Here is an 18258-nt window from a genome sequence, read left to right on the forward strand (position 1 = left end):
CTTGGGTTTCGCGATGATTTTGTTTTCAGAATTGAAAAGAAGTCTCTTTTGATATTTTTTGTATCCATTGGTGAGACAGACAATGCCATTTTGTACAGGATTGAAACTATAAGTGGATGGCAGCTTGGACGGGGTTGTAGTCCAGCCAGAGAGTTGGTATTATGTAGTAGGCATGGCAGTCCGGGGTTGTCTGAGAGAGAGAGGATGGATGTTAAACACTACGCTATGATTTAGAAAGTAACGGTAAATACCACCAAATGGGAAATATAAACCACGTATTTTTGTTTCACCAGTAGCGGTCAAGGTGCTATGCTGTACATGAGAGTTTGGGAATCAAAGATGGCGGATATTTGGAGTTTGATATTTTCGTTTGGAGTGTTTTAAAAAAGTAGTCCGACCTGGAATAGGCCTTCGGTTCTAAGAGACCATGTTGGGGGAGAATATTAATCAAGGTGTTTTTGAACTTTGCCTTAAAGGATTACTGGTGTGGTTTGGTGACATCTTTTGGAGAAAAAGAGGTTGTTGCGCTTTGAGGATGTTCAGGCCATCAGAAACCCCTCTAGCGTGGGATAAGGTAAGCTGTCTTATCTTGATGGAGTAACACATTTTTTCTTGGAGTTCTATATTTGCATATTTGTACCACGTTTGTTTTAGGACACCATCCAGCTTTTCTTTTCGTCTTATAATCCAGTGTGAAATATTCCGAACATCCAGCGGAGAATGTTTCAAGTTTGCTGTTAGGATAAGACAAGAAAACTCTCACACAACGAACGGCTTTAAGACAGGGACTCAAATATTTGCGATTAATAATGGAACAATCTTAAGCCGTGTAGACGACGTGTGGTGGTTGAGGGTAGGTAGGCTGTCAATTTGTGGTCTTGGACCAGACTCGCCCTAGTGGGAAGTCAAGGCGTTATCGGATTAGCGTAGATACGACACAGGTTTGATATGCTTGGGGCGGGGTAATTACTATTGGCATACGGAGTGGTGGTCTTGGTAGCCAGGGGTGATGCTGGGACGGGTTTATAACTTGGGGGAAGGGGACGGTCGGGGGTATCCCAAAATAAAATCATAACAAGAATTTAAGATTTAAAAAAGAAATTATGCGAACAAGTATCTTAAGCGTTTTGATATAATTTATCATAACCTAATACATATCTTATTATGTATTTCTTTTTTTTATCTGATGAAAATGTTAATTTTCCTTGTGGTTTATTACTTGAAATGTTGCTGTAGAATATAAACTTTCAGGATAACTGTTTTTTTCTAAAGCAATTTTATAACCGGGGAATAGTATTACGATAAGACTAAACGTCTTAATATGTTTAAGTAAACTTTTGAATTATTGTATAACCTAATAATACACAACAACGTTTCTTGTGTGTACTTCCAGAGCTCTTTCTTAGCCCCTTGAATATTTTTTTTGACATGAGTCAAACCCTGTTTTTCAACACAATATAATTACATAACTCATATAATTGTTTTTTTTGCGCATAACGTATTTAAATTATAGACTGTGTTGGCAACAGTGACATGTTCCTTTCTGTGTAAACACAAATCGTCACTGTTAATGATAAATCCACAAAAGAGACCACACTAAATTGCTCCCGTACGTGACGTATGATAACTTCAAGATACCTCTTTAAAGACAGTAGTTAGTCCTGTGATTATACCAAACTAGGAGTCAGTAGTTCTGTGATTGTGACCTCACTTTCTTTAGGAGGCAGTAGCCTGTGATTGTCACCTCACTAGGGGCGGTATATGTGATTGTGACTACACTGTGTGAGGCATTAGTCCTGTGATTGTTACCTTTACCTTTAGGAGGCAGTAGTTGTTCTTGTAAATTGTGACCAGGCAGTAGTCCTGTGATTGTGAACTCACTTCACCTTTAGGAGGCAGTAGCCTGTGATTGTCACCTCACTAGGGGCAGCAGTTGTCATGTGATTGTGACCACACTGTGTGAGGCATTAGTCCTGTGATTGTTACCACACTTTACCTTTAGGAGGCAGTAGTTGTTCTTGTAATTGTGACCAGGCAGTAGTCCTGTGATTGTGAACTCACTTCCCCTTTAGGAGGCAGTAGTCTGTGATTGTCACCTCACTAGGGGCAGCAGTTGTCATGTGATTGTGACCACACTGTGTGAGGCATTAGTCCTGTGATTGTTACCACACTTTACCTTTACGAGGCAGTAGTTGTTCTTGTGATTGTGACCAGGCAGTAGTCATGTGATTGTGACTGTATTTTAGGAGGCAGGAGTCCTGTGATTTATGAGGCAGTAGTTAGTCCTGTGATTGTGACCGCACTTTACCTTAGAGGGCAGTTAGTGATTTATTACCACACTTTACCTTTAATTTTAATTCTGCGCGAGAGTCTACACACGATTGGTTTTTACTCTTTCATACCCTTAGGCTTTTGATTGTGCTGGATCGATACAGTAGTGACAGACGATGTCATTTTGGCGTCTCGGGGATATCACGTAACTCTCTCCGTCAGAAAATATCAGCACGTCTGAAAGTCTAGGCGAGAAATATGTGTAATTCTTTTTAAAGGGAAGGTAAACGTTTGGTAGTCACTCTTTAGAGTACAGCAGCTTTCGATGTATAGTATAAAGCATTTGGAGAAACTTCAAAGTTATGTGGTTATGCAAAAACGATATCCGTCTCCTAAAATTTGAATCTGGGAATCGTTATTTCAACTACAGAATAAAATTCCTCAAATAGGACACTTAAAGGCAGTGGACACTATTGGTAATTTCTCAAAATAATTATGAGCATAAAACCTTTCTTGGTAACGAGTAATGGGGAGAGGTTGATAGTATAATACATTGTGAGAAACGGCTCCTTCTGAAGTAACGTAGTTTTCGAGAAAGAAGTTATTTTCCACGAATCTGTCATCATTATCTCGCAACTTCGACGACTAATTGAGCTCAAATTTTCACAGGTTTGTTATGTTATGCATATGCTGAGATACAGCAAGAGAGAAGACATGTCTCCAATAGTGTCCAGTGTCTTTAAGATGGTTTCAGGAATGTGGCACATTGAACATTGAACATGGTGTGAGATACTTTCGATACAATGGTTAACAATGCCTTAACATGTCTGTTACTTATATATATATACATGTATTTTTGTTTTCAAATACATTTGTTTAACTTTTCGCCCGCGAAGAAAAACACAAGTTTTGTCTGTAAAAATAAAATAATAAACGCCACCTATTGTCGAGTTGTGGTTGGAGTGAGGACAAAGTGTGAATGCATTTGAAGTTGAGGAAAGTGCTAAAACAACACACTCCGTTATCCATCAGGCGGACGTTACCTTGTCAATGTATACCTGAGGTTTGTAGTATTGTTTTTGCTAAAAACATCAGCATTGAGGCATTATTTTAGCGGCAGCAACGTAAACACAAGTTGAACAACAGCCATGGCAACTATTCAATTATTGTCTGAATAGACAGGAATAACAGACAAATGTTGACTAAAAATGGCGAGGAATACCTGAAATGTCTATGTAAGTAAAGAAGTAAAATACAGTCAACATTCAGAGTGGACATGTGGGAATAAGAACAATCGAAAGACCATTTGTTATCTTTATTCTTTTGGTTTTTTTTTTTCAAATGAATGTTATAGGCAAATTGTTGATGTATTAGGAAAATTTAAATAGAGGGACTATTCATGAGTTCTCCACCAACAATAACATGTGCCCCCCATCATGATGCAACATGATTTTTAAATTATTTTTGTACTTTAACTTTCAATGGTTCTGTAAGTTTATTCTGTCACTAATATTGCCATGATCACAAAATCTGTCTATAGCTAAAACAAAACAATAAAGTAACATACATAAAATAATTTAAAAAGCCACAAACAGCGACACAGTTTTAAAGAAATTATCAATGATTGGTTGAGCTGTGTTTTTAGTGAAAACAAAATGGAATGATGATGGTGGCTCCTGAAATAACTATGATGTGAGATCTTCAACAAAAGATGATACATTTTTACCAAATACAACACTCCTTCTTTTCATTGAAAACATATTCATTTTTAAGGGGACAATGATGAGAATTTCTGAAACTATCCGAAAAAATAAAGACATATTTGTTTTTTAAACTTCCGAGAAGCCTAATCTGTTTAGAAGGACAAAGCTACCGTGTATTATTAAAACATAACTATCGTCCTTGACAACCTCAAGAAGACCTTGTCGATTTAAGCACCGTGAGTGATCCAATTTGTAATTATTTAGAACTCCCAATTATTTAATTACTTTTGATACTCGTTATTTTTTCCCATTGTATTATTTCTTTTAATATCTCATGAGAAACATCACATAAATTTAATATATGAAACAGAGAGGTGTTTGCTAATTATATTTATAAGAAATATTTTACCATTGAGATTTTTGTTTAGTTTTAAATTTGAGAAAGGTCCAGTTCCGGAAGCTATGGCAAACGCTCACAGTGAAACCTAGTTTTTATTTTCTCTCTTATAATTTATAAGTAACATTATTTTTTTTATTAGTTTTCCTCTCATATTTCCTCATATTTATTTTAGTATTTCTAAACTTGGGGAAGGCCCAGTTTTGTATTTTTGAACTTGGGGAAGGCCCAGTTCTTGATGCGATAGCAAACGCCCACAGTAAAAAAAAAAAAAAAAAAATTCATGTTGTAGTTCATTCGATCAGAAAGCAAGGAAATAAATATATTTTGATTCTCTCTCGCGATGTAATAAAATTGTCATCGTATTTTCATAATTTCTTCCACCCGGGTTCTCATCTTTGTATATATACCTCCTCAGGTCTTTCCTAGCCGCTAGTTCTATCAATCAAAAATGGAAATACACAACAAAATATATAAAGACAAGCTCACTTAAGGGTTTCAAGTGAGGGACATTTCGAGAACAATGGTTCAGGTTCGCCTGACTGGCTACGTAAACAGTCGGGGCTCACAGCCCTACTTGTGAAGTAAATTGCAAAATGTGATTAAGCTACCAACCAAGGCCAAGTCAGAACGACCAAGCTATTGTCAAAAGAAAATGCTGCGAATGTTTGGAGGGGATAATTTTAATGGCCTGAGAAGGTAGATATATAATTCTCACTTTGGATTATTTACCTCTGGCGTGCTTTTGGTTTTTTTATGTTTGTGTAAGGGTGGCTGGGTGTAAGGAAATATCTGAACCGTCAAGCGATGGATTGAAATATAGCACTTCGGGGGTTGTTAAAAAATACATAGTTTTTTACTTTTCAATAAAACATGGAATAGTAGGTTTTTGGGACTTGTTTTTAGTAAGACAACAAAATCATTTTGTAAATATATAACAGATAATTGTTATTGAGGAAATAATTATTAACTAGGGATGACTTTATAATGTCTCACATCTTCGCTAGTCTGACATTTTCCAAGAGACAAGACCATGTGAAGAGAACCTCATACCATAAATGTATTGAAGTTTTGTTTAATCATATCAATTACAGTAGGCTACTGAAGACAGCTATCGCATCTCCTTGATTCTGGAGGAAGTTCCCTGAAATTCAACCAATTATTCTTTGTTTTGATGCAAAAAAAGAAAATCTCCCTGATTATGGAAACTTGCCGTATTATGTTGAATTCAATTCTAGATATCTCCCTGCGTTGACTTTTAGAAGGAAACTATATTTTGCTTTTCTTTATCCCAGAGTTAATATCTTGAAAATATACACCACTACCAGTATACTTTATCATCATTGCTTTGTATTTTCGAAGTTTTCCTGATAAATCTTCTGCATCTTTGATAATTATTATTTTGTGTAACACACTGAGTTGGCAGTTATATATTTCATTAATATGCAGAAAAGAAGAATACCCAAACTGTAATTTAATATTTTACACATTTCTAAAAGAATGGGCTTTGTTCGATATTAATATGCGTGTTACTCTTTAAAAGTGTAGATTTTCAAGACGAGAAACTAACAAATTATAATTCGATTAAAAAGTTACCCTTTCTGCAATTCCTTCCTTGTTTGTGATTTTCTTTCCCTGTAATTTTTGTGTCTATAGTTTGCACGCTGGCAGTGGGAAATCAAGTATGATAATAATATCAGCAAATTGAAAAGCAACGAAGGTGTTATTGAAAATTAATTTTTCTGTCGTGCTTCAAAAATTGGACCTGCAGACTTGAGTTTTGACTGGGCCTTGTTGAATTAGTACGGAATGTACTCGTGGACACTTGCGGGGTAAATCTAGCGTGTAGCTGAACACAATGCCTGACAATGTGGTGTTTCACTAGATGCAGAAATTATGGGAGGTGATGGTAGACATGGATTGGGGAAAAAGGCAGGACTGTCAGGGGGTTGGGATAGAGTGAACAGCGAGGAGATGTTTAATTGTCATTACAAAGAGCAAATGAGTTGGTAAATGGCCAGGCGGGGATCGACCACGACTGCGGTATGTACGCTTCGCTACACCCCGGACGAGAGAAGTTGTTAGCGATCGCAGTTTTTCCCCCGTCGTGTATCACCTACCGTGATAGCGCCACGTTTAAATTCGTTGCGTTAAATTCGCCTCTCGATTTAGGCCATTAAAAACCACTTAAAGTACCCCCTTTTTTCTTTTCTGAACTGCCGCCCGAGCGATGGACAGGCTAAGGGTAAGGCCGACTGAGAGAGACAACAAAAAGGGGTGGAGGGGGAACGGAATTGCCTGGGAAGGTTTTAAGATGACTGCTTGGAGGCAGGGCCGATGGGTTCTTGTCCATTTATTTCCAGTAACTACAGTAAGATGCTTTTGTTCGAGTCTCTGTATTAGGAATCGCCCACCCACCACTCTAATATTCCTTTCAAATCAATCCTTTACAAATCTCTTGCTCCGGATATCCTCTTTTCACCGGCTAAATCTCCTCAGATATTTTTATTTTTTTGAGATTTTGAATTTTTTTTTAGGAATGCCGTGACTCCTGAGGGTATTGAGTAATATTTAATGGGTGTACGATCGCGTGTTTATTGCTAAGGAGTTCACTTTTGCTATAAAGCCCCCCCCCCTCCCCATTTTGATAAGATGCGCCACATATTGTATATTCGAGGTCTACACAAAATAAACATCAAATAATAGCCTACTTGTGTCAATAAATAGGTCGAATAGATGTGAATGGTGAACCGGGAACTGTTTACTTATTCAGTTATTTTTTGTATCTATATAGTGGAGTTCTTACATTGATTCACAATCCAATAACTATATCATTTCATCTTACATTAAACAAGAAAACCATTGATGCTTCAGATTAAACATAATAAAGTCTTTGAGTTTTGTGATTTGTTGTTGCTTTAGTTGGGTGACAATGGATAGGCAGAATCAAGCTTATCATGCAGTTGGAAAAACTCCAGCAAAGATAAAAGGTTGTGGAAGTGTCACTATACTTTTCTTTATTGTTCATTCATCTGTCTTGAACCAGCGTCTTATTGTTCATGGTGTGCCCGGATGTCATCTGCCAATACATCGTCTTGAAATAAACTCTTAATTGAAACTTAAGATGTTAAGTTAATCGGAAGGTTTCTATAAATCTATCGACAGAAAAGGTCACAAAGCAAACCCTTTGTTGTTCACTTTCAAATCTCATTCATAGTTGCTGAAGCTAAGATCGTATTAGCTGACCAGTGAGTACACTCAAGTATTTTCTTCACTAAATATGTGGAAAAATACTTCAAGGTCAGAAAATTTACCTTCACTTAGAAGGCCCTCTGGGGTTAAAACACCATCGGTACTCTCTCCAGATTCCCTCGGGGAAAAACAATTTCGTCTTTGAGAGAAAAAAAAAACCCGTGTAGACGCTCAAATTAAATAATATTTAAAATGAAATAAAGGGAGAGACGAAGAAAGAAAGGAATTTTGAATTGTCGACGTGGTGCGGGCAATATGATTTGTTCTTACTTGTTTAAGAAAGGGAGAAACGGTAAAAAAAATCCTGGTATATTTTGTTTGACTGCCAGGAAACTGAGCGAGTTGTTTGCGAAAGCCCCGGGGAGGAAAGCGATGAACAACGGCACTGGTTTCAACACGCTGTCGCTGTTAAACAATTACAAGCCCGGAATCAATTTCTCGCAAGATTTTTGTCTTGTTTTTTTTTTCTTCACTCTTGGAGAATTTTAAAGGGAGAGGGGAAGATGTCCCCAGGAGATGATTTTCTTACATAACCGTGGCCTTGGTGGTTGACATTGAAAACAAAATCTCAATGAGTTTGCTGTTTGATGATAATACAATTTTTGGGGGAAAAAAAATTGTTTTTATATTACGAGAGTTAAAAAGTAAACGAGATGTTCAGTCTCTTCAGGAAAAATAGTATTATTGTAAATTTAATTTATGATAGCCCTAACTAAAATAATAAAAAAATAATCCGCATATTATATTCAATTTTTTAAAGTAATTTTACTATACCAACAAGGAAAGTGACGTTTTATTTTAGTACATTTATACCAATAAATGTCACAGTGATATGCAACCAGATACTTACAATAAAAAGTAATTCATTTATTTGCACACAAACATAATATTGTTAACAATGCAAGTGCAAATTACAATGGCGGATCAGGCACGGACCTTACAATTAAGCTATTGTCATTGGGCAAAGCAGATGACAAAAGAAGAAAAGGATCAAATAATCGAATAACTAATTTCAATATTTGTATTGTCAATACTACAACACAGTGCGCCTCTTTAGACAAAATAAACTTGAGTGACAGCCAACAACCAACTTGTGAAACGCGTAAATTGTTCATTGGATATGAGAGTAAGTTTTGTTTGGACACTTCGATATTGGACATTATACATTTCGGACTGTACAAACCTACGGGAATGTCCAATATCCAATATCGAGGTACAAGGTAGACATTCACTGTACAAACCGATGTGAATGTCCAATGTCAAATAGCAAACTAACTTTACTATACAAACCCATTGTGAATGTTACATGTCCAATATCGAAAAAGCAACAATGACATTCGCTGTACACACATCTGTGAATGTTCAATATCCAATATCGAACCAACTTTACTATACACAAACCCGTGCGAATGTCCAATGACCAAGATTAAACTAACTTTACTGTACATACCCATTGAGAATGTCCAATGTCCAATATCAAACTAACTTTACTATACAAACCCATCATTAATGTCCAATGTCCAATATCGAAAAAGCAACAATGACATTGGCTGTTCACACATCTGTGAATGTCCAGTGTCAAATATCAAACTAACTTTACATACAAACCCATCGTTAATGTTCAATGTCCAATATTGAAAAAGCAACTATGACATTCGCTGTACACACATCTGTGAATGTACAATGTCCAATATCAAACTAACTTTACTCTACAAACCCATTGTGAATGTCCAATATCAATATCGCTGTACAAACCCGTGCGAATGTCGAATGACCAATATCAAACTAACTTTACTGCACAAACTCCTTGTCAATATCCAATGTTCAATATTAAACTAACTTTACTATACAAACCCATGTGAATGTCCAGTGTCCAATAGCAAATTCACTTTATTATACAAACCCATTGTGAATGTCCAATATCAAATATCGAACCAACTTTACTGTACAAACCCGTGCGAATGTCCAATGACCAATATCAAACTAACTATGCTGCACAAACTCCATGTCAATATCCAATGTTCAATATTAAACAAACTTTACTATACAAACCCATGTGAATGTCCAGTGTCCAATAGCAAACTAACTTTACTGTACAAACCCATGTAAATGTCCAGTGACGAAAGAATGCCAAGTTGCCTTGCCACACATAACACCATGCTGCATATTCATACAGTACGATAAATCATAATTTTCATCTTAATTATGAGATGAAAATCATCATTGAAATAGATTTTCTACGTCCTCGCAAGTCAGCTGTTCCCAATAAGGAACTAGAGGTCTTCGATCTTCTCTATCCGGAACGAATGTCATACGATACTGCGACCCTACCACTGACAAACCCCGGAGTTTGTCATCGAATACCTACACATACATCACAGCTAAAACACGGTTCCTTATTGTGTGTACACCCCGTATTGATAGTTGAAGCCAGGGACCGATTTCTACAAGCAACCGATGTCTATTTTCCCCCCTTCTTTTTAATTTCATTGTGAGGTTGGTTATTTGACACCGGTGTGCTACAAGACGACCACAGAAGAAGATACTAAAAATTCTGAGGGAAATTTTATTATGTTGACCTAAATGTTTGTTGATTATGGCGGGACGGGGAAGTGTGCACATGGCGTTTTTGTGTCGGCTGCATGATGACGAAATTCTGGTGGTGTTTTGTGCTTGTATTGAACGCCATCACAAGGGGAGAGGAATGAATTTGTGATGTAGATTGAAACAGGTTGGAGGAGGCTGGAGTAGGGGTAAAACAATTGCTTATCTCTTTTATCGTCAATGTATTGTTCTATAGTTTCTGTCTACGTTCTGCTACGAGCAAAATGTATATTTTTTAAATCACCTGCGTGAGTACTGAAACGTGCAGTGAAGACACCACTGCGTGTTGTTCAAAATTGCAGCTTAAGTTTTGCAGTTGTCATGATTACACTAACGTTGGGTTGAGGATACGTTATATCTATTTTTCTATATCTCGATTGTTACTCTTTGCAAGTGTTTTGAAAGGGAAAAGTAGGTTTTCTGAAATGGTGAAGTTGTCAGAAATGTGTAAAGCGTCTTGTATCTTTCCTGAAAATAAATGGTTGTGTTTCTATTCAAGCCCAGATGATGAGTTTCTTATACAGTTGTTTATTATACATTTTGGCTGTAAATTGGTATGTTTTAGTTTATACTTACTATGCCTTATATGACAATGGTCCAGTCTGAATCAAAGCTGAGGCCATTTCCCCTTCTATCATTATACATTATATGTATTGTATTAAGATATAGTGCTTTAGTTTTACTCTGGACGCTAAGAGTAATGTTGCCAACCAAATGAGATGAGAGTTACCCTTAACTTGAACTTTGCATTTGGGAAGGTTTAAATTTCACAGTTCCTTTTATTTGTTATAACCAATTATACCTCCCTAAACATATCTCCTGTATCAGCCTTTGTTTAGAAACCCAAGTCATTGTTATTGGCGAAGAGACGAAAATCCAATCGGCAGTTTATGTACATGGCTCGCTGTGCGTCGACTAAAGTCAATAAATACCCACTTCTCGTCTGCAGGAAACTTCGAGTTCACGTCACGCGGTTGAACTTGTACTCCTAAATTCCTACCTTACTTTTTTTTCTTAAGAAACTTTACCTTTCTCAAATACTCAGAATCAACTGTCAAGGTGGTACTAAGACGTAAAGTCATTTTAAAAGTAATAAGTGTAGTTGATTGGTACCCGGTGGGCGCCATTTTTAATTCAAGGGTCAGGCTGGGGTCATTTAGCTTCAGCCTGCGTTAAACTTTTAAACTTCATTCTCCTAGTACAATTTGAGATGTTATAAGAAGCGATAAAAGGCATCTCTAAGTAGGTATTTTGGAATTAAAATGAAAGTTTGTGCGGACGTTTTATCAGTATGGTACAATGTTTTGTTCGAAGTCTTTAACCAAAGCATTATAGGGCCTTTCCCCCTTAAAGTTTATTTATCCTAGAAACAAATCTGTCGAGTTGTCATCTTCATTAGGCCCTACTAAAAGCAAAAAATGAAACATTATCAATGTTTAGCTTTACAATTTAACTTATTTTATTCCCACATACTTTAAAACTGTTTGCAATAATTTATTTACAACGCGTGGTGTAACGCACCTTACTACAAGGGGTGAAAATTGCGAGGTAAAAATTGTTTCAGTTCATTTTGCAATGTTGTGAGTTTTTTTTAAATACATATTAATGTCACAGGTAGCAGAATTCATGTGTTATGCCAAAATACAACAATGTTGAATAAGCAATACCGTATAATAGTCATATATTATCAAGCAGTTAAGTGCAGTCACAACCGACCCTCAACAATAGCAAAAAGCAGTTTGGACAGTAGTGCTATAGTTTGGCATTGGGAGATTGCCTGGTCTTCAAAACATGGGTTTGTCAGAGACTCGAGAAAACCAATAACTCGAGGCTATCGCGTGTGCAGTGGTTTCACATGACCCGGGACTGTGCCCGGCAGCGGGCGCTAGCTGCGGTCTAGCACACCCTGGATTGAGACCACTACTCTCGGTGTCTGTTTTCACCGGGGTGACACACTCGGGGTGGGAGAGCGAGCCGGCCGTCATTGTGCTTCGGAACCCCGTATCGGATTCCCTCGTAGTGCTCCCCTACGCGCAGACATTTTCATGTAAACATCCTTTCTTACCTCTCATGTTTAAAGGTTCTCCTGCTTGCCTTGCCAATCACCCGAAATAACCTCAGTGCTAGTACGGCATCATCTTAAAGCTGTAGGATAAACTACTCCGCATATTCTTCATACACTTGAAAAAACTGAAAATAGTGTGATGAGAAATTATTACAGCCTGTATAATAGATGAGAATGCTGCCGACGAAGTGGCAATAAAGGAGTTTGGTCTGGGCGTGGAAGGGGGGGGGGTAACAAGTCAACACACAACCATCTGACATCGACTTGGTTTAAAGAGGAGCAATGCTTAGTTTGTACAGAAAACGTTCAGGCTCTCATTAGTTATTGTCGTTTGAAAAAAAGTTCAGAATTTATTCACATATAATAAATTTTTGGGGGGTGGATTGCTCACCATTTGTTAGCTCTCGTTATACCAGTACCAATCCTTCATTGACGTTTTCCTATCCAAACTACTATCAAAGTTAAGAGAGATAGCACTTGTGTCTTTGCCCCCCGCTTGCCCCTTTCCCAAATGAAAAAGTCTAGTTATTCCACAGATAACTCCTCACATCAATCTTGCTTATTTTAATTGACACAATCAAGAGCTACTCTAGTAGCTTTTCCCTCGTACTGTATCTCTTTGGAACTCCTTGCCTGATGTTTCCCTTCATCCTATGATCTGCCATCTTTTAAGAGGAATATCAGTTCCTACCTTCAGCTCCACTGAGTTTCTGCATTTCTATGTTTTCTTCCTTGTAGCCCTTTACCTAGAGAGGCTTTTAGCCTTGTTTTGGGCAAGCTTGCATATAGAAAAAATATAAAGAGGTAAAAGAAGCAAGTTAAAATATCAATCCTTTCGTTGTTTCACTAAAATTGTACCAGCGATGTTAATAATTGCTTGGATTTTATGGATTTTTTAAAATAATATAAAACAATAGGATGAGGATATATCTCAATTAACAACCTATTCTTTTAGAGGTACTGCTTCGGCCTCCCTCCTTTAAAGTTTAATCAGTGAGAAACGAGGAAGGACTACCATGCAATGACCGCCAATTTCACAACCTTTCTAGCCAATCTCAATGACAAAGTCGAGTTATTTTAGGATATTCCCTCCGTCATCAATCTATAAAAAGATGAAGTAATGAAATTTGTAACAAAGATTTTTGATATGGTTTAACCTTATGCTGGGATGTGAAATGAAGCTTATGTCTGTACGTGCACTGTGGAGAAAATGGTATATCATTGTGTTTCTTATAGATAAGATATGGTATCTCTTGAAAATTTGTTCATCTTCGAAAGCAAAATGCAATCAGTTAATTGGTTTTCCTAATTGTTGAACACTGCGTAACTCCGGGGGGGGGGGGGGGCTTGATTTGAAATAATTATACTTCGGTCAAGAACGCGAGCATTGTTATTTCATAAAACAACAATTACATGTAGAACTCGTTTTCCCTTATCAAAATGGAGCATTGAGTTAATATACTCACTAATGGGTTCAATATAACACTAGCGGTAGATGCAGACAAAAATTTACTTTGGATACAAAGTGAGTGAAAATATATCAGATATTGTGTTGAATACCAGGCCTTGAACTTCAGTCTTGAAGGGGTACAGCCATCTTCCTGGTAAGGGGCACCGCTTTGGGGATATGTAAGGTTGTATTGGAACCTTGCAGACGGCACCACAGCAAAAGCACAGGGCACCAAGGCACTTGCTCGATGTGGGTGCTGGATGTATATCGAGGCCTGGAAAATACAACGTCCATCAAACCTTTTGTTGTTTGTTGAAAACAAGATCTCCATTCTACCATAAAACAAATGCTCAAATCAACCCATAAATGCAAGTCTGTTTATGAAGGGAAACCCATTTAAAAGATGACAGCTCAATGAACATTATGATTGTCAATTAGTGCTCCCTCCCCTCCCTTTATTGGCAAATTCATCTTTGTATAACACTCGTTTTTTCCAGCATTATTATAAGCCCGGTCCAAATATTGACTGAAAGGTTTTGGTTGTTTGCATTTCATGATCACAGATATGTACTCAAACAAACCAAGCTAAAGATCGAATTTTGTGAACTTCAAACGGACGGAAAGAAATTCACTTTTTTGATCGTATAGGAATTGAGATATTGTTTAGTTTCCTTCATGGTATAACATAAATCATTAACTTGGGCTTCGATTGGTGGACTGAATAAATAGTGATGTCGAAAACTTCGCATTAATGGTTAGGATAGTAGACCATTAAAGGCAGTGGACATTATTGGTAATTACTCAAAATAATTATTATCATAAAACTGTACTTGATTACGAGTAATGGGGAGAGGTTGACAGTATAAAACATTGTGAGAAACGGCTCCCTCTGAAGTAACGTAGTTTTCGAGAAAGAAGTAATTCTCTAAGAACTTGATTTCGAGACCTTAAATTCTAAATCTGAGCATCTGAAAGCACACAACTTCGTATAACAAGGGTATTTTTTCTTTCGTTATTATCTTGCAACTTCGACGACCAATGAGTCCTCCAGAGAAATAGCTCCGTCTATAATTGTCAAGGGTATGACAGTACACACACCGTGATCTTATTTGCTTATTGCAGTTGCCCTAAAAGAAATGAGCCCCTTAAGAATGCGGGAAAAAACCTAAAGAAACATATACACCGTTTTACGTTGTTTTGACACAACCCCATTTGATGAAATGTCAAAGGTACTTGAATGTTGTTTCCGTTGAAATAGACCTTATGACGTCATTTGAGTTGGGCGCCCTCGGCTAAAGGGGTCAAAGGAAGGTTGCTCATTGGTCCATTCTGTGCAAGGCGCGTACGTGTGTTTTCCCATTGTTTGATGAACGTTTCACCTCTAAGATGGCGGCGTTATGACGTCAGTGCATTCCTTTAATTCCGTTCTCGAAGGGGCACATCAATTTCGTCTGGCAAGGGGCACTTCTATATGAGAGAAGTTTTAATTTGTATTGGAACTTGTCGTAAGGTCTATAATAGATGATTGGAATAATCTACTCGTAGAACAAAATATTATTATTGTTTTAGGTCAGGACGCATTATTTAAAAACCAAGTACAGGTAGATCATGCTGTGATGTTTAATATCATGACCTAATATTCTAACACGGTTGGAAACAAAGTATCCACAACTTGACTCTCCACCTACTGACCACACCAGATGGCAAAGGCCTCCTCTCTTCAGATTTCTTATCCGGTTTCGGGTTTGACCAGGAAAGTGTCTGTATATTAACCCGTCCTTTGAATCCGATACACCGGGGTTCAGGTTCCGGCTACTCCGCCTACTAAGTTCCGTTAATCTTGCCTCTGGGTGTACTTGGTGCATGGGCACTGGTAGGGTCAGCGAGAAGGTCTCCAGCTGTCACATGGGGACAATACAGGGGTGACCTTATAAATGTCTTGAATCCGAAGCAAAGCAACATACTGTATGTCATAATTGCACTGTAGCACCAAGGCGGTAGCAAGGAGTGGATATTGCACCCCCGCCCCCCCCCCCCCCCAAAAAAAAAAAAACACAAACAAAACAAAAATGTAATGTAGCGCTTTACCTATATGGCTGGTCTCTTCCTTCTTCCTTCTTTGCAGATAAGTTTGCTCTACACAGTATTTTGTTGTAAGTCAGCTTGATGAACTGGACCACGGGGCCAATGGGTATTTGTTTTATCACAATAGTTTCACTTGGTGTTACCGCAAACCTAACCTAATTATAACTCCACCATGCACAAATCTAAAATCCTACTCCAGAATGCTGTTAACTTTATAGATCCAATCAGTCGGTGACCATAACCTGTTTCTGATCTCTATTTTAAACCTTCTTGGGTGAGAGAAATGGCCTTATTTCATTCCTACAAAGAGACGTCCGTGATCTTCAAACACAGCTGAAATATAGATCCATCGATGGATGGCAATCATTGAGCCGTTTACGGGACATTTAAGACGGGTGTACTTGTCGCCACATCAGAAGTAGTCAAGCACACCCGACGACTGACCGTGGATGGGTAGTGATATACCGCTCTGTAAAGAGCTCTTGCCGAGGTGTTTTTCTTCACGCGGTCTCTCGATCCATTTTCAAGGACCTACTCGATTCACAAGGGTCTCTCAAGATGGTCTGAGGGACAGGATCTCTCGCCGATCAGACGCGGATTCATTCTTGAGACGGGGACATTGTTTTTTCTTTCTCTTCACCACTTTTGCCGGTGCGTTCGTGTACAGCTGTGTTGTCAGTCGATGCTGAGCTGTGGATGAGACAAAGTTTAAATTGGAAGAATGACTTAATTGCAGTTTGAGAATATCTGTGAGTTTTTTTTTTTAACCACAGAGTCGGTCATGCCTTAAAGATGACAAGTTATTTTCTACCTTTACCGTGTTAATGTGCATGTTAGACTCTTTCCGTTATGTCCTTTCCTTGGTTGTCATTTACCATCGGGTTTTCCATGCAATCCTCATCATAATCCCTCCATCTACGTGTCTTGCTGCCCATTTCCGTTTTATTTTGGTGTGAACTACTTAGTATTCAGTGTCAAGACCTGAAACGAATGTACCTGACTTGGACACTATCAGAAAGGACCTGACTTATTTAGGCACTGCCAGAAAGTATCTGACTGGCCTAAACACTAAACAACAAGTGCATGAGCTATAGACACTGCCATAAAGTACATGGACACTGCCCGAAAGTAACTGGCTGGTCTAGACACTGACAGAAAGTACCTGACTGACCTAGATCTAGGACACTACCAGAAAGTACGAAGACACAAGAAAGTATTTGACTGTCCTAGACACTGCCAGCAAGTATCTGACTGTCCTAGACACTGCCAGAAAGTATCTGACTGTCCTAGACACTGCCAGAAAGTATCTGACCTAGACACTGTCAGAAGGTACCTGAACACTGCCAGAAAGTACCTGACTCACCCGGACACCGACTCAATAAGTTTCTAGCTGACCTTGACCAAGTCAGAAAGGACCTGAATATTATTGAGAAAGTACTTTTAGGCAAATGAAGGTACATTAACATTTTCGATGATATAAAAACTATAGGATGCTCACAAAAGTAATCAGCGACACAAATATTCAGCAAAAATGGTATATAAATAATGTATGGCACATACTATAAAATTATACCTCTGGTATCTTGGTCAGGGACACACGCAACTATATTTAGAGGTGGGTTAGACAGGGCAAACCTGACCCAGTAACATAGTTAGATCCAACACTTAATCTATTCCATTCTCAACCCCTGAATTTTCATTCATAAGGGACCTTATTATATCAGAATATAATAAATAATTTGTTTTCCTACAGCAAACGACCTATATCAAATATCAACCTTTATAATGTGTGTGTGTTCGTGTGTGTTTGCCTTCATGCAAAATCTTCATTTTTAGAGCACTTTTTTCTTGAATTACTTTCGTTTGATAATAGTGAACAAGGGTTATCGCCTTCATAGTCCGTAAGGATGTAGGCATGGGTACCTTCCACTATTAGTGGCTGGGCTGGTAGAGCGGAATATACTATTATTGATTGAGGTGCATGCTGGTCAAACTTGATCGCTAGCTAGACCAGCATGCACCTCATTCCATGCCTGAAGCACGCATACCGAAATATTTGCGAAAGTTTCTGTGCACTACCTTCAAAAGTTAAAATAACGCCCTCATATTACTGTCAAATAAATGAAAACAGCTCCATTCGGGTTTGTGAGGTCATTTTGTCTCCTCTGATAAATAAAATCACAAGAAAATGAGGAAGAATGAAAAAGAAGTGAAAGCCCTTTTTCAACATCAAAATATTTGTTGAGGGGAGTTGGGCAGGTGAAGACAGCTTCTTGTCCCGGGGGTATGTCGAGCTTCCAACCCCCCTCGGTAGGGATCTTGTTGCGAGCTCAAACCCCTCTTGCACTTTTTAAAGGAACACATTTTGAAATTTGAGCGGACAATGGACATGTTTACCTAAGTTTTGAATGTCACGGATGGATTTATATGG

General features: G+C 38.0%; 1 long non-coding RNA gene across 2 annotated transcripts in view; it reads left to right on the top strand.

Moving 5' to 3' along the window:
- Positions 1–18258, top strand: part of LOC139944817 (uncharacterized) — a 141956-nt gene that overhangs the window by 20284 nt on the left and 103414 nt on the right. Inside the window, exon 1 of one of the 2 annotated variants that reach the window (XR_011787024.1) lies at positions 487–574. The exons of the other annotated variant lie outside the window; for it this stretch is intronic. This is a non-coding gene — a long non-coding RNA (uncharacterized lncRNA). Of the gene's footprint in view, positions 1–486; positions 575–18258 lie in introns of those variants that run through there. 2 annotated transcript variants of the gene reach the window in all.

Source organism: Asterias amurensis, chromosome 12 (genome assembly GCF_032118995.1).
Source record: "Asterias amurensis chromosome 12, ASM3211899v1".
Classification (NCBI taxonomy): Eukaryota; Metazoa; Echinodermata; class Asteroidea; order Forcipulatida; family Asteriidae; genus Asterias; species Asterias amurensis.